The sequence below is a fragment of the Schistocerca piceifrons genome, chromosome 2 (genome assembly GCF_021461385.2).
Source record: "Schistocerca piceifrons isolate TAMUIC-IGC-003096 chromosome 2, iqSchPice1.1, whole genome shotgun sequence".
NCBI lineage: Eukaryota > Metazoa > Arthropoda > Insecta > Orthoptera > Acrididae > Schistocerca > Schistocerca piceifrons.
Genome location: NC_060139.1, coordinates 983,004,567 through 983,023,449, shown reverse-complemented (window position 1 = coordinate 983,023,449; position 18,883 = coordinate 983,004,567).

Here is an 18,883-nt window from a genome sequence, read left to right as displayed (position 1 = left end):
TGTTGGAGTGCAAGTTCCCATCTCCGCAGTTCAGAGGGACTGGTGTTGGGTGGGAGAAGCCAAATGGCACATACGGTGTAGCAGGTTCCTAGGTCCCTAGAATTATGCTGGAGGGCATGCTCCGCTACTGGGTATTGGGCATCTCCTAGGCGGACAGTTCGTCTGTGTCCGTTCATGCACTCAGCCAGTTTGGTTGTTGTCATGCCGATGTAAAAGGCTGTGCAGTGCAGGCATGTCAGTTGATAAATGACATGTGTAGTTTCACACGTAGCCCTGCCTTGAATTGTGTATGTTTTACCAGTAGCGGGGCTGGAGTAGGTGGTTGTGGGCGGATGCATGGGGCAGGTTTTGCAGCGGGGTCGGTTACAGGAGTAGGAACCCTACAATATTCCCAGACTACCTTCTCTACCCAGCGGTTCCTACCCCTGTAACCGACCCCGCTGCAAAACCTGCCCCATGCATCCGCCCACAACCACCTACTCCAGCCCCGCTACTGGTAAAACATACACAATTCAAGGCAGGGCTACGTGTGAAACTACACATGTCATTTATCAACTGACATGCCTGCACTGCACAGCCTTTTACATCAGCATGACAACAACCAAACTGGCTGAGCGCATGAACGGACACAGACGAACTGTCCGCCTAGGAGATGCCCAATACCCAGTAGCGGAGCATGCCCTCCAGCATAATTCTAGGGACCTAGGAACCTGCTACACCGTATGTGCCATTTGGCTTCTCCCACCCAACACCAGTCCCTCTGAACTGCGGAGATGGGAACTTGCACTCCAACACATCCTTTCATCCCGCCATCCCCCTGGACTGAACCTACGTTAAACAACCTCACTCCCATTCACTCTTCAGTCTTCTCCTCTTTCCCTTTCCTCTTTAGCCATTCACGCATCTTTTCATCCTACGTAGTTGTGTTTATCTTTTACTATATACCTCTTTACTTCTGTATGCATCCTCTTTGGTTGAAGCTGGCACAGTACTTACAGTAGAATATCTTTGGCTTCCCTCTGACAACCATGCCTCCATCCTTGCCACCCTCCCTGTTTACCTTTCCCTGTTGCTTCATAACCTGGGTTGTGAGTAACTGAATCCACTTTCCCTTCTTCCCTTTCTTCCCCTCTCTCCTCCCTGATGAAGGAACAAAGTTCCGAAAGCTAGGAACGTAAATTTTCAGTTCTGTTTTATGTGTATCTATCGGCTGTACTGAGCTGAGGTAAGTACTGGCCAGCCCCTCTATCTCTTTGTTAGTATTTGTTTCACATCTTATATGAGATTTTCCATTAATCATTTATATATATATATATATATACATATACATATATAAGGCGTTGGTAAATGTTAAGTAGGCATAGATAGCACATGAAAGATTTTAATAGAGAACAAACAATGTATTTACCTTAATAGTCATAATATATATAGCAGTTCATGACATCCAGTCTTACAGATTTCAAAACTCCGCCATCTCTCTCCCCACATCCACCACTGCTGGCGGCTCACCTCCAACTGCGCAACGCTACGCGCTGTTCGCATCCAGCTGCCCAACACTACAATAGCCAACAACAATGCAAACCAGCCACAGACCGCACACGGCACAGCCAGTGATTTTCATACAGAGCGCTACATGGCGTTACCAATATAAAAACCTGAACAGCCTACTTACATAGCCCCCATGCTCCCCACAAAAAATTTTACAAATTGTTTTGGGCAGTGGCCAATAATGATTTGATAATTACAATAACAAAGAAATCAAATGCACACACTTATTGATGCTATGTTGGTCAAAAGCTAAAATTTTCTCACAGTCCAAAGACAGTCCTGATCGTTCATCACAGTAAAATTGCAGTGTTTTTCTCAAAGTCTGAGCAGTAAAAGAAAATGCACACGGAAGTAGTGAATTTCTATGCAGTCTTGAAGAAGTAGTGTTGTCCTTCCAACGGAAAGACAGTGCTGACTCTTAACATGGAGACAGGTAATGGGCCACAACAAAGCAAACCCACTGCAGAGTCAGTCGAAGTTTTGAAGAATATTGGTAGGTAGGTCATCACAGAGTAGACCCACTGTAGTCCTTGTAGAGATGGCCAGCAGCCATCTGCTGCGACTGTGGAGGTGCACAATGACCATCGAAGAGTCTTGTGGAGAATATAGCAAGTCCATAAACCACCACTTGTGCACTCACACAGTTTTTGGAATTGTCCTTAGAACCAGCAATGCTGTTATCCAGTCCCTTGCTGAATTATTTAACACACGTGCAAATACTAACAGTCCCTACTTCTCACATATTGTCCATATACTATGACCAAGTGCAGTGAAATGTGCAGTGAAATGTAACTTACAAGTTACTTAATTTGATGAACTGGTGTCAATTATAATTTTATAACATAAGAATACAATAACAAAGGTACAAAATACATCATTAAAGAACATAATAGTACAGATAACATTTGTAGTAAAACAGGCCTTACAAAAGAATAGAAATAAACATGCACATCAGTGTTACAAGAATTATGACATAAGTACATACATAAAGATCAGAATAACTTTTGAAACATCAACTTCACATATGAGCAACAAAACAGAACAGATAAATAATGTCTACACATCTACATAGTAAATAACACAGTATTAGAAAAATTCTACAATGTAACTCATATCAGCTAAACACATAAAGACAGGAAAAACACAAATATACAAGAGTACACAAACACATAGCAGAATAACACAAGAGGAAAGGGCAGGGTTTGTTTTCAGTGTAACATTTGGAACTGCAGTCCAACCTAAAACTTCATTCCATAGATCTTTCATCTTATTTCAACATTTATTTCCACCAAAAAAATCCTATCCAAGCATGCTTTCTGTATTTATATGTTCACATATTTCCTACCTCAATATTTATTTTTCATTATCTTACCTCATCATTTATTTCCAAGAAAATCCTACGTAAACCTATTGTCCCTAAACCCTACTTTTTTGCTCATATCCTCTTTCAAAATACTTTTTTGGCCAAACCATTTACTTATAGCTTCTCAATGCATTTCTTCCAATTCATCACAACTCGTTCTCTCATATAGCCTACCCCATCTTAAGCTAACTTAAATCTACTGAGCTCAGATGCTAAACTAAGGAACGAGGCAATGCAGCAGCACAAAACAATTAACACAAACAGCAATGATAAAAAATACAAATGGCAAAGCAAGCAGCATAAATTAGCAAAGCAAATGCAATACTACAACTAATATAATGCAATGTGCAGCAAACAAGAAAAATAAATCAGTAGTAAAACTAGATTAACAGAGTAATACAAAGTGAAATTTAATAACACTATGCCTGGCAAACAGCAGCAGCAAATGCAATAACTTATATCTAATCATGAAAAAGCTCAAGCAGAAAAAATATTACAGTAAAGATGGCCATGTCTAATATCTATGTCACATCTTAACACTAGAGTGATGCATCACTGTAACTTGCTCTAGCAGACAAGTTACCAAGTCACTGACCAAAATTATGTATGCAATTCCTGTGAAGTGGAAATGTCTTTTTGTGATCCCTCATTTTTTTTGGAGTACATCCCTCATAAAGTTATTTTTTGCTGGATCTGTAGGCATAAAATATTTATATTAGTACATCTATAAAATTTTATTTTAACCAATGCTGCTGTACAGCTAGGAACTAGATATTAAACAAAATAGGCAAAGCAAGGCGTGAAACGTCATTCACTAGCCATATGGCATTTCATAATGCAGTAAACAATCTTTCAACTAGCAAGACAGTAGACATGAAATGTTTCTCATCATTTCATTTCAGTATATATAAATTAAGAACTCTACAGTGTAGTAACGTTTTCAAGTTTGAGGGTGTCATATTTACGATGCTTTCTACAAAGGAATGTCAATAGTGAGAATGTGGCCTCCCTCTTTTTTTTTTTTTTTTACCTGTGCCTCTGAAGAGGCACACACTAATGGCTTTTTCTCCGGGCGTCTGACACAGCTGGCCGCACAAGACGCATTACTTCAAGGTCACTTGGCTTTCTTACTGAAATATTTACGACACCAGTTTGCACTACTGTGACAGTCTTATATAAAAATTTCACAGTTCAAGAATTTGTGTTGCAAATCTGTAGAAACAAAATCCTATAAATATAACAGTGTCCAAAAAATATTCGTCGGCATTATGATACATTCACGCATTTAGACACATTTCATAGCTCTTAAAGTACGATTCTTGGTTTCCAATACACTTTTTCACAAGTCAGAGTCCCTAACCACTACTCATTATTCCTTACCTTATTACACATATACATATTCGTCGACACTTCTTCAATATTTCATCATAATAAATACGTAGCATAATCAAATTCCTCATATAGCATCAGCTTATTGATCATAAACATACCGCAGCAGTGTAATACACATCGTCATCATAACATCATAAAACCTCAGCCAAATCTCAAAAAAGGGGTAGCTTTCTGCAATAATGTCAAAGCCTGAAAAAAAATTCTCTGCTCATTTCAATAGTGTCATCTACCTCAAACGTACTCACAATGTACAGACAAAATACAATTTCATAAGTGTGAAGTTACCCAACTGTGTAATTGTGTAAACATGTGTCACTAATGTAGTAAAAAAAATGTTTATCTCTCAGTTAAATGATCAGATAGCTGTGTAATTTGTGTGTTAGAGAAATTTGATACCGATGTGTAAAGTTGTATAAGCAAATACCATATTAGCTAGGGCTCCTTGTGCTTGCCAAACACATGGTACACAAAGTAAACGTGTACCCCCCTGAGGATTAATGAATAATACCCTCAGGTGTTACAGATTACAGCAATGGAATGAAGTGTATCACGGAAAATCTTTGTATCATTGTACTTCAAATACCTTTAAAAATAAATGTTTTAAGTACAAAATTAATCACTCAAATGCGTGTACTGTAGCGCTAAACTGTGCATCTTGTTGTAAGATAATCTCTGTGGAAGTGTCGTGGTTATCGTCTTCCAAAAGCTAAGTTCCGCAAAAGTCGATGTACTTACTTCATGATAAACAAAAGTGAAATGCTTTGCGTATAGATATCTTAGTTATTACGCTTATTGCCATGATGAAGAAAGTACTATAATGTAACGTATTGTTGTGCTACGAAAAAGGCTGTCTCATTGTAGCTATACCACAAAAGTTACTACTAAAACATGTTTTACTTTCCAGAAGAATTCAGAAATCCTGTGCAGATATAAAACAGATACACCGCAAAAACAACATTGTAAATTGTCACTTATTAGTAGCGTCGTGATAAAATCGTGTAGCTGTCACATAAACTAACCACTGTGTCATCTGGTATCTCACAGAAAGTACTTTAAATCCAGAATGTATTTTCAAGTAAACCAAAATGTCGCATTAAAATCTCATTAGCAGTACCAGTATATGTGTTTTAAGTATGTAAGCCTTATAGTCATTACGTAATCGTGCAACTAACAAGCAAGAATGTACACACACAATAACACTGTGATGTCTGTTCACTATAACAATCCATTTGCAATTTCTGTTTAAATGTTCCCTAGATTCTAGGCTGGATAGTTAACTTCAAAACATTGTTGCATGTTAACAGTTTCTCAGTGTGACAAATTATACTAGTAGCGTGAAGTGAAAAGTTTTATGGCAAAGACTAAGTTAAAAAACAGATTATCTTTTAATAAACGGTTTTACATGTGAAATGTGGTGCAATCCTTTACTCTTCACAGTACTCAGAGTTTCAACTTGAACGTAATTAACATGCGGTATACGTTGGTAAAGAATACTGGAATTTTTCTCAAGGTTAGCTATGTTAATTTTCTCTGAGCCAGCCGGCACACGTGGCTGCCTGCGGTGCGAGTCATTGTATGTCTCTTTGTTGGCGCACGTCATTATTGGGATTAGGAGACCTCACTTCTACAAATTCACCCTGACGAGTAGGCCCTGCCCTGTCTGAAGCTCGCCAGTTCTGATGCAATTCAAGTCTGTCGTTGCGATTATACCGTCTGTAGTCATGTCAGTAGTTCCTGTAGTTTCTTTCTTGTCAGTTAAGTGGTGGAGAATTTCTCCCTGAACTATCACTGCACGGTGGTCCATTGCGTCTTAAGTTATTCTGTCTCCCGTGATAATAATAGTTCTGGTTGCCATATTGTCTGTTTCTCTGATTGTCTCTGTCATATTCATTACTACGGAAATGCAAATTTTCTCTGTAACTATTAGGCTGCTAGTGGTTGTCATACGGATGGTGTCTGTTTTGGTCACGATTTACGTTGTAAGAATAGCCTTGTGTCCAGTTATTATTTCTTTCATCGCTGAATTGTGACGGATGTGACCTGCAATTGTTGTGTTTCTGTTTTCGCGTTCTGCGATTGTCAGTGTCAATTTCTAATTCTTGTAAGAGTCCCTGAAAAGCTTCAATGTCGTCTTTGCAACGTCTGGTAAAATAATATGTCGTAAATGTTCAGGCAATTTGATTAAGAAAATACAGATGAGGTCTGAGGGGCTGTGTGGGTTTGAAAGATACTGATTCTTATGCAACATGTCTTCAAAATATTTCGTAAGACTGGAAAATTCAGATTGTTCGAAACGTTTCATCATTATGATGCTATGTTTTACTCGGTCTTGTGTAGCTTGAGACCAATATGCTGAGAGGAAGGCATGATAAAATTCTCCTTCACTGTGGGAATCGTGAATGACCGATCGCATTCTTACAGCTGGTTCATTCTCTAAATAGCCACACATAAATTCTAACCTGTGCCCCAATGACCATTTGGGAGGAAAACAATGAGAGAATTGATGAAGCCATGCTTGTGGATGAATGTCGTTGTCAGAATTCTTAAATGTTTTGAATTTACGTGTAGTAATGAACACTTATAGTCAAAATAATGGTGTCGGTGAGTCGCACATCGCTCATTATTACTTCGTTTCGGCGGTTCCATCTCAAAATCCAATGCGCCTTGCCAATTTCTTTCATAATTTCGGAATTGTCCTGTGTTATTATTTTGTGGTTGTTCCATATTTCTATGTCCCTCTTCCCGTACTGGAGTCCGAGTGTCCTCTGAAATATGTAATTCTTGTATTACTTGTGCCAACTGATCTTGTACTTCCCGGATTTCTCTTTGATACTGTGTATTGATTTGATTTTGATTTTGTTTGAATTTTCTAATTTGTTCATACTCTTCAGTGTCCGTGAAAGCTACGGGTCTTGTGTCATTCAGATCATTATCTACCTTTGTAGATAAGTTAGTGAACTGATCGGAAAGTTCGGCTACTTTATCCGTTAGTGAAATTATTTCCTCTGTGTGTTTTTCTGAACCAAGTTTCAGAGTGTCCATTTGTGTTGAAATCGTATCTACTGTGTCTTTCAAGTTTTCATGAGTTTTTGCAAGCTGCATAACCGAATCGGTAGATGCAGCTGAGTCAATTTTAGCTTGCAAGATGTGATTTTCATGAACGATAGTTTGCAGTTCCTTTATGGCTGCTTCGTGATTCTGTAATGCATTTTCATGACGCGAAAAAATAGGTTGGAAATGCTCACAAATTTGTGTTTTTACGTCGTTACAGACTTTTTGACATTTCGATTCGATTTTATGTAACTCAGTAGTTAAATCTTCACGTGTTTGTTCAAGCGTGGTGTGAAGATTTTGTTCCTTTGCGTCTAACTTTTGAAGATTTTGTCCCATTTGTTTCTGATTTTGTTCAAGCGTTGTGTCTAACGTTTGAAGATTTTGTTCCATTGTGTCTAACTTTTGTAGCCTTTGTCCCATTTGTTGCATTAACTGTAATAACAATGCACTGGTGTCTGAAACATGTTCTTCAGTGCTTTTCGGCAGTGAATTTGCAACGGCAACATTCACATTTTGACAAGCGGAAAATGTGTCTTGACTCATTTGAGAAAACGGTGAGAACCCAAAACCTGAGTCTACAGTATTTGCAATATTGTGTCCTGTCATTTCGGAATCCTGAGGCGAGCTGTTGCCGACTGATCGATCGACAATGCTTCCCTGTTCACTAATTGTTTCACTGTCTACACCATTATTTGCCGCCCACTCCATTTCCCTATGCACAATTACCAAATTACTACTTTGAATGTCTGTTAATTCATTACACAGTGGTGCTGATAAGCTACGCTCGTCGTCACTATTATTTCTCTGTTTGCTTTGGAGCCTAGTGTTACGTTTTTCACACGCCATTATTGTCACAATATTTCACACGACAACACAGAAAAGCAAAATTTGAAGAGCAAAAATAAGAGAACACATTAACATAACACTGAAAAAAATATCTAGTTAATTGCAAGCGCAGCTGCGAAATACTTGGTGCAAATGCATGCCACAACTGTTTTACTGTCCAACAATGAAAGACTGCAACTACAAAGGAGATTCTCTCTACAATTACGGGCTAGCAATAAACAAAAGCTACACTAATTACACAAACTACAAGAAAAAATCAGAAGATTCCAGTAAGGTATCCTTGGCTAAGGGTCGACATATGGAACGTCCCCTTAGAAAAATAGGTACATGACTGTGCTTAAACTGACACACAATATTTTTAGCGCAACGCAATCTGACTTTCAAAAATCCCTACAAAAGAATGGCCCTGACTAACATTAACCTATACCTTTCACAAACCACTTACCTCACAAAAATCTTCGTTACTCGAACTACTGCAATACAGCGAGCGCCACTACTGCCAGCTAAATAAAAGATTCAAACTACGGAAGGCACTAACTACTGATAGGCATAGATAGCACATGAAAGATTTTAATAGAGAACAAACAATGTATTTACCTTAATAGTCATAATATATACAGCAGTTCATGACACCCAGTCTTACAAATTTCAAAACTCCGCCATCTCTCTCCCCACATCCACCACTGCTGGCGGCTCACCTCCAACTGCGCAACGCTACCAGTGTTGCCAACTCTAAAAAAACCCATGTCACCAGATTCAATATCAAAAGTCGCTAGAAAGTCGCTAAAACTGGTTTTACTAGGGGTGTGCTGAAAATTTCGTGCTGTGAATGGTGCAATAAGCCAGTGGGGGGGGGGGGGGAGGGGGGTGTAATAAAACATTAATTAAATGACGCATCGCTTGCAACAACATACATATAAAATACGCTAACGTTTAATTAAACATGTTATCATAATTGACACAACACCTAAATTGTTGTTTCAATAACATTAGTCAAATATACTAGAAATATACAACTATATTTGTAACAAAAGAAAGCAAGAACTCAAATTAGGTTACAAAATATATACATACCGGTATGTGTGCTATTCATCGTCGTCACTCAGAAGATCGAATGACTCTTCTGTTTCATGCTCTGACAGAACTTTAGTTCATGTAGAGGGTTGAACGTCGATCAAAAGATGATGTTGCAGTTCGACTGGTTTCGTCGCAAAAGAATAACTTTTGTTCGTTCCAATAAGCTCCAATACATCCGACGGTGTGTCAGAAGATGCACAATCTTTATTTTGTTTCTTCAGCTGGTCTCTCAATATGATCAAAGCATTAATTGTCTTTAACGATAATCTGTTACGTTGTTTAGTTTTTATAATGTTCATAGAACTGAATATTCTTTCCACTTCTGCATTTGAATGCGGTAGGCATAGCTGTGAAATCAAAGAAAAAGGATTCTCCCCTGCGGCATTTTTATATTGCACAACCTCACTCCAAAATCGAACAGTGTTAGTAGTGTTATTCCACCCTATGAATTTGATATTACACCATTCTTGCAGCATACCGTCTATGAAATCGCCACTAAAACCCAATTCTTTGGCTTCATCCGCTACAGCATTATTTTTATTCACTTTTAGTGTTTCTTCAACATTCAGCATTTACATTTTTTCCAGGATCGTAACGTTACTTGGCAGTCTTTGTTGAATTTCTTTTATGCTATTTGTACGTCTTTTAAAGCATGTTTAAGGTAAATCATGTAAAGATGATTTGAGTGGTCACAATACATCTTGTACAAAAGATCGGCAGTGTAACAATTGTCTTGAACCATGGCAAGTGATAAATGTAGCTTTAGTTCTTCCCACTGCTCCAGAATTCTTGGTATTGCTGGTTCAATTGAAAGCCAACATGTTGCGCATACCTTCAAAATTTTTAGTGGCTGTTTTCCACAATTTATTGTCTCATAAACCTTTTTATATTCCTCTTGTCTTTTGGGTGAAATGGAGAACCAATTGTAGGTTTCCCGTACAAGAAACTATGTTTCTAGGTATGGTATTCACTAAGGCGTGCGAAACTGCAAGCTGAAGAGTGACAAATGCAACGGATCAATACCAAATGCTTCAAACCATATTCTCTCTTGAGTTGTTCGAAAAGCCCATTGTTTATTCCAACCATTGCAGGAGCATTATCTGTGCCAATTCTTACTATATTAGCGATTGCAAGTTTGAGATCTTTCAAAGAATTCACAAGAACAGCAACCACATTTCTTGCACCTGCAGTTTCTACTACAGCGAGTTTGAGGAATGCTGATCTAATGGTTTGGTTGTTTACACTATAGTACCGTATAACGATACCTAGAATTTTAGATATTGATACATCTGTGGATTCATCTATTAGTACACTGTATTTTTGGTTACCTATATCTTCAACCAATAATTGTGTAAAATATGGAGCCAAAACTTAAGTTATACTGTTAGTGCACTTTGTACGATGTAATTGCATGTTTTTAGCGCCCTCATCACCGGAAAACACCTTCTTGCACAGTATTCCTAAATGATCTACAGCTAAAATAGAACAATTTTCAGCAATAAATAAAGAAAGGACGCCTTCCGCTCTGCTTGCTATTCTAACTGTAGTTTTCGGAACAATTTTCACAGGTAAGGTGGTTTGTGTTTCTTTTTAAATCAATTTTTTGTTTATGCTTAATAGTTCTCGAATGCTTTCTACTATCGCACAATTTAGCGTAAAACTCTGTTGCACATACTTGACATCTTGCTTTGGATAAGTCTCCAACGACTGGTTTCAGCCACCCATTGAATTGAGGTTCTGCTTCCCACGCATCCCGATATTTTTGAGCGTACTGCTTCTTCTTCTGCGATAAATCCGTTATGTAAGCCACCACAACATAAGTTTCACCAATTTATAATCACTGAAAATACATTAAAACTCAGGCGGACTAGAGGTCAGGAAACAATCTTTTCACTTGGTAACTCGATATCAGTCCTATTGTTCATTGTTTAAAACGTAATAATGTCTGAGATACCCGCACCGAATTATTCTTACGTTACCACTGTGCATGTGGTAATAATTTGACTGCGAGTTAACATTTCGAAAAATTAGAGGTAGCTGGACAGAAATGTATTTTATTGTACTCAATATTACGTATGTTTTTTGTCAATTCGAAAAATAAAGGGAGTTCAAAAATTGAAGAATTATAGATCGATACGCTATCGACGATAACAGGCTAGTGGGTAATGAATAATGAATTGTTCTATAGTCAAGGTTTTCTTACTCTTTAGGCAATTCCCACATTCAGGTTTACTAAATGCTAAACAGTACTACATGATATGCTAAGAATTTAATTTAACTTAGTAAATCTAGAACAAAGTCAGTGTAGTACCCATTTTATCGTTAAAATCTTAGTTTTGTTAATGAAAATACTGGCCCAAAAAAGTTTTGATTTGTGCTTCAAAAGTCGTCAGTACTTCAAACGTCGCCAGATTAGTCGCTAAATAATTTTTGTCGCTAAAAAGTTTTCTTTTGTCGCTAAGACGAAGGCAAAAGTCGCCATTTCTAGCGACAAAGTCGCTAAATTGGCAACACTGAACGCTACGCGCTGTTCACATCCAGCTGCCCAACACTACTATAGCCAACAACAATGCAAACCAGCCACAGACTGCACACAGCACAGCCAGTGATTTTCATACAGAGCGCTACGTGGCGCTACCAATATAAAAACCTGAACAGCCTACTTACACAGTTTATGAGCACAAAGAAACTCTCATCTCTGAACACAAAGTATGGCACGATTTACAAAACGGCAAACTTCAAACACCTCGGTGAAACGCTACAAATGAGTGGACATAACAGAGACTCAAACGAAGAAAGGAAAACTAAACTGGACAAGGCATACAAAGTAGTGTGGAATCATTACACCAAGAAGTTTATCTCACCACAAGCCAAATTACGCCACTACGACACGGTAGTGCTCCACGAGGCACTATATGCAGCAGAGACCACACTAATCCTGGGGCATACACGTATCAGACAACTAGAAAAAGTAGAACGGAAATTACTTAGGAAAATATTTGGTGCAACTAACAATGGAATATGGATCAAGAAACCTACAGAGGAACTATACAAACATACGGAGACAATCACAACTTCTTGATGTAATGATTGCACACTACTTTGTATGCCTTGTCCAGTTTAGTTTTCCTCTCTTCGTTTGAGTCTCTGTTAGGTCCACTCATTTGTAGTGTTTCACCGAGGTATTTGAAGTTTGCCGTTTTGTAAATCGTGCCATACTTTGTGTTCAGAGATGAGAGGTTCTTTGTGCTCATAAACTGTGTTCGCAGGAGAGCTTCTGTAAAGTTTGGAAGGTAGGAGACGAGGTACTGGCAGAAGTAAAGCTGTGAGGACGGGGCGTGAGTCGTGCTTGGGTAGCTCCGTTGTTAGAGCACTTGCCCGCGAAGGGCATAGGTCCCGAGTTCGAGTCTCGGTACGGCACACAGTTTTAATCTGCCAGGAAGTTTCAATCACAGAAAAGATTTGAAAACGCAGACTACAGCTCTATGGACACCTATACAGAATGCCATCTCACAGACTGACCAAACAGATCTTTGACTGGGTAACCACTAGAAAAAACAAATGGGTGGCAGAGGTAAAAAAACGACCTGAACCAACTCACCATAACAGCTGACACAATAAACGACAGAATAAAATTCAGAAACATCATTAAGGAAAGTAAACTACATGAGATACAATGTGACAAACGAACAGGTGTAAAATGGACCGAAGAGCGCAAGCAAGATCACAGCCGGAAGATGAAAGAAATATGGGCAACCAAAAGGGCAATCAAGATGAAGCCGAAGACACGAAGCCGACAAGAAGCATGGACAGAGGACCGGAAACAGAAACACAGCGAGCGAATGGCCGAAGTTTGGGCAGCAAGGAAAGCAGCAAAAGGAACTGGCCATGTAGTTAAGTCCAAATGCGCTCTTTAAGGGCAAAACACCAATATGTATATATATAAGGAGGATGTGAAACTATACAGTCCTCAGGATTAAACCGAATTGCCAATGAACAAAGAATCACCAAGCTCCAGAAAGTCTACAAGCTAACATGGACGCATCACAACAAGAAGTGCATTTCGACAGACGCAAAATTAAGGCACTATACAACAGTGATTCTTCCAGAAGCAATCTATGCAGCTGAAACAATGGTGATTGATGGTCATTCTAAAATTAAGGAAATAGAAAAGCACGAAAGAAAAATTCTCAGGAAGATTTACGGTCCAATCAACAAAAATGGCATTTGGATGAAGAGACCACAAAACGAGCTCTATAGAAAGATCAACATAGTATCAGATGAAATCAGAAAGCGCCGAGCCAAATTTTATACACATCTACAGGATGGAAGACTCCAGAACAGCAAAGAAATTATTCAATATTATAACAAGGAGTAAATGTGGCACGGAATGGCTGAAAGAAGTCCAGAGGGCTCTACAGCAGATCAACATAAAAAATCTCGAAGATCGCACCGAATGCCGGCATAAATTCACAAGTGTGAAGTTTTGGGAAAGAACATCGCGTCAGCCTGGTAAAAAATGGACAGAGGAACGGAAGAAGGAGCATTCTGAGAGGATGAGGAGGTTTTGGAAAGCAAAGAAGAAAAACATCCGAAGATGAAATTATGAATTCAAGTTCAATCGCTCTCCTAAAGGGGAACAATCGTTATAATAATAATAATAATAATAAATATAAGGAAGATGTAAAATATTATATGTAGCCACAGAAACAGTTGAGGTGATGTTGTATGTAGGAAGAAAAGCGTAACAATTATCAAAAAGCAACTATATATGTTTTCAAAGATAGGTATCTTATTTAATTAATTTCCTCAAATTATGATTTTTAGCTTTAAAATTTTTGTTATTTTAAAAGGTTGGAAATACTGAGCCGCTAAAATGGTGACGGACTTTATCAGTAAATTATTTATATTAACGCATTTTAGTTTATACTGAAATCTGTCATATTTGTAGTTAAATGTTTTGTGGGTCCGGAGCTCAAATTAATGTTTGATGGTCAAAGAAGACAAATACTGAATATATAATTGGACAGTGCACACTCAATAAACATTAGAGTAGAACTGATTATATGACACCTTCTAATTAATTCTGGAAAGTTTTCCAGAACTGTGCCTATGCAGTATGTTTTAAATTATGATTATCAGTTACCTTGTCACACTGTGTGGCTGTTGAGCCAATGTTGTTTTTTTTTTTTTTCTTTTGGCTTTCGGTATACTTCAGTATAGCAACCACTTCACTCCACTCTACACAAAATACAAATCTGTGTCTCTGCCTTATCATAAACCTACTGGCAAACCAAATGAACCCGCAATTTACAACTGGTTCTAAGATAAGCTTTCAGTTCTCGACGCTTCAGTTAAGTTTCACCCAAAGGTGAAGATACAGCTACGTAATATGTAATGAAGCTTTTTTACACCATCTGTATGTCAATTATCGAATCTGAGCTCCTCCCAGTGTTGTGACTGTTTTGCCCTACCTGTTCACTTCCATCCGCAGGAGTACGATCCTACCCGACGGTACAGGGAACGGAATTTCTTTGAGTTTCCTTTTTCAGTGAAACAGGTGGGCATATGTGGACACGTTCGAATGATTGTCTGGCTCAGAAACGGCACTAGCCCATTGGTGTCGCAGCATTAATAAAGCCGAACGCTAGCAAGACAGAATCCGATTTCCAGTGAGACTTGTCCATAATTGCAGTGCTGGAGGTTAGCCTTAGCCGATACACGTACTATAATCTCGCAGCTTCCATTAGCGGACAGAACGCAGTAGCGTCAGCAGCAGAATTCAGCGCGTAACCTCGACGCCGTAACTGCTTTGACAAGGCGTCGCTGCAGGAGACAGCAGTGGGTGTGTCGGAGGCGCGTACGTTGGTTTACGCACCGCGCCCGTCCGCCTCAGGCTGATACGTGTTTCGCAATATCAGCAGCAGCGCAATTTCCACTGCGCGAATTTCCTTCATTTTCAGAATGTGAGATTTCAGTCAGTCATGCTGCGTTCAGTGTAACATAAAGAATATACTCCGATAACTGTTGTATCCGTTACAGGATATCAGAAAAAAAAACGTACGATAAACTTTCATATCACATTACTCACATACAAAAAAAATCACTATACGCCATTACAACTGCAACACAAAGAACGTTAACACACAATGAAATTAAACATTAACATACAATGAAATTATATTTCAATTTCTAATACAGTATGAAAGGAAGAATAAACATCGACTCGTACCTGTCTAGGCTCTGTGGACTAGCCAGGATGCACAAGCCATAGATTCCTTTGAAGCCTATTGCGAGTGATATAGGGTCTCCAACCCATGAGTGAGCTACACACCTTGCCTCACTGCTGCAACTTTATGTTGATGGAACTTATAGTCATGTTAAAAAAATCATATCACATCATCGACAAATTAAAAGAAATGCACGTCGGAAAGGTGATATCCTTGTTAGTTTTGATGTGTCGTTATTTACCATGACTCCAGTGAACGAAGCTATCTCATGTATGGCAGACATTTTGCCAGCAGATTGAAATCTGGTTTCGCAGGATAGAGGGGATCAGGTTAATAGTTGTGGAGGGAGGCCATAATCAGTTACTGTTAGTTGCACAAAACACACAAACAATATTTTCCTAAGAACTACTTAATTTCACATTGCCTTAAAAAGATCAAACTAAAACAATACAGCTGAAGGCCTAGTAAAGAAAACTTGCGATACCTCTTGGGCTGAAGGCCCAAAACCACGCCCAAAACAAGAACGGCTGAAGGCATGAACACAAGTAATAAAAATTGCTTTAAAGAATAACGCAGCTGAAGGCCTTATTTAAAAAAAAAGTATTTCACGTAAATACTTGGCTGAAGGCCACAGACAAGACAATGAACAACTCAGGGTTTAGGGCCTGGATAACAAGAATTTCAGATAGACGATGTTGTGGACTGACAAGACAGCCAGTCCACAGTGACGGGTAACCGAAAGGCACGCGCTTAAACTCACGCAGGCTGGCGTGAGGTCTGAAACAGGATGCGTAATGAATGCTATAAAGAAAAGTACGTAGCTTCTGGAATACTTAACTTTAATCCACAATTGGTGAACATTGGTCTTGTTACTGTACATGCTTCATTAGATACATAGCAAAGGATAAATGCTAGGTCGTAGCCATTGACTTAGCTGAAGGCTATTCTAACTATCTTCTCTGCAAATAAACGAGGCTTCGTCAGTGTTGCATCGCTAGCTAAGTCGTCCGTACAACTGGGGCGAGTGCTATTAAGTCTCTCTAGACCTGCCGTGTGGCGGCGCTCGGTCTGCAATCACTGATAGTGGCGACACGCGGGTCCGACGTATACTACCGGACCGCGGCCGATTTAAAAGCTACCACCTAGCAAGTGTGGTGTCTGGCGGTGACACCACAGAGGAAATTTGAAAAAAATTAGTTTTAAAGAAATCAGTTTTCAAAATTTCAGGTTAAGATGGCTCAAGGTCTTATCTTAAAAACATTTCGTGTAAAAACTCGGTTGAAGGCCATGCTCTGGACATTGAACAACTCAGGATAACAAGAATTCCCGATAGAACAAACTTTCAAAATTTTAGTTACTAAACAAATCAAATTGAAATTGTTAATTTAAGTCGGCTGAAAACATTATTTAAAATTAAAACAAACTAAATTAATAGACGGCTGAAGACCTCACACAGTACATCAGACTAAAATGAAAATCACAATCTACACCAACAGAACAGTGGTGCTCAGAAGTGCTTCGAGGGTCGGCCTGAGGAGGTAGCTCTAACGTAAGGTGAGGTGAGACAGGCAGCCAAGAGTAAGGTTATATAATCGGATGGCAACCCGACCCAGGGACGGCTGAAGGACCGACCAACAACCTAGTAATTCCCTTCCGCCCTACCAACGGTACGACAACGGAAAATATCAGCCGAGGACGAAGATACCAGGAGCATTATGTTTTCAAAATCGGCATCTAAAAATAGCCAAAGCACAATAACCACTCTTAAGGAAAAATATGAAGAAACAACTAAAAGGTTGTCGAACTACACGCCATGCCAGACAGCATCAACACAGTGAGGAAAAACACACTGCCAGGAAACTACACTAATGACCAGGGCAGGTAACTAGGACGTTAACGGCCACAAGGCAGAAAATACCGCTGGTGCACTTCACTGATAAGTAACAACCAATTTAATAGTTAAAGACCATACAGGAAGACGGCTGCAAAATTTCGCCTACTCCAACACACCATACATTGCTGTTAGCCGTAACGGCCGAGGAAACAACAACTGGTAGTGAACGAAGAGTTGTCACAGCAGTTGAGGTTTCATAACAGATTAACTGTTCACTCAACTTCAGTGTCCAGGTTCGGTGCGCTCTCACAGCTAGCGCCTTACAATCTGACCGCACGTGCACACTGCCAGCGGTCCCGGCCTGACCTTGCGCCGCAGGGACTTCCTCGCTGCTCTGTCCAAACCGACCAACTCAATCCAGCATGCAGACGGCATTAAAATAGCTGCTCAGGCAATACCACACAAGCTACACACGGTTGTGCGAAAACACTTCCATAAACATCTCGAACAATACTAAAACGGGCATTGTGGAGCAACAAGGACGAATCACAAGTCGACACACACAGAGAACCCAGAAACACGTAGTCCGATGAGACGACCGAACGAACGACCATCCAAGGTCATCCCCACTCAAGTCATGTGTGTCGGCAACAGTCGGCCAAGTCATGGCTGTCCAGACCGAACCGCTGCTCCATCCCGACTGAATTCCCGACACATGAGCACTTCATTACACGAAGCCTACTGAACGACTGTGTGTTGACTCACAAGTCGTAGTGGATCGGTGAATATTTAGGACTTTTGCGTATGCGAGGCGTCACGCCAATGCTGCCTGTTGTGCGTAGTCCTCAGAAGACAGTGTTGTGTAGCGCATCCGTCGGAGACCGGCACTACTTCCTTCAGAAGATTCCAGTGTCTTCAATGGTATTACCGATTTATTATCTATGCGGCTCCCCAAACCGTTTTGTATGTATTTTCTAGGTTCTTAATATCTTCCACACGTCCCATTTCCTCGGTATCCAACGCTATTTTTACCCCTTGTAATTATTTCCACTTTCTTTGTTTTCTTTCCCACTACTTTTGATCTCTTTTACCATTTGTTGGAGCTTTCTTCCACCCCCAGCCAGAAGGCCCACATCGCGTGGAAATCTAAAATACCATATTTTTTACACACCGAGTTTTAACCCCTTATAATGAAGTGCAGCCAAATAAGAGCAGGCGTGCTGAAGCAATTGCGAGGGCATGCCGAAGAACAATGCCCTCGATTTTTTTTTGTTAAATCTTTTAAGACTTTTTACATACAATAAATTTCACTAACATTCTAGATCTTTATTCTTCATGTCTATGAATTTGCAGCCTCAGCCACTTACGGCCACCAAATTGTAGCATGTAATACGGCACTGTAAAATGTAATTACGTCGATGAGTAAAAAATAGCATGGTGTAATCGAATTTCGAATTCTCAGAGTTCGTCCACACGTGGAGTATCCTCTACTTTAGAATGACAATTTCAGAACACACACGAGAGCTGCGGCACCGGCAC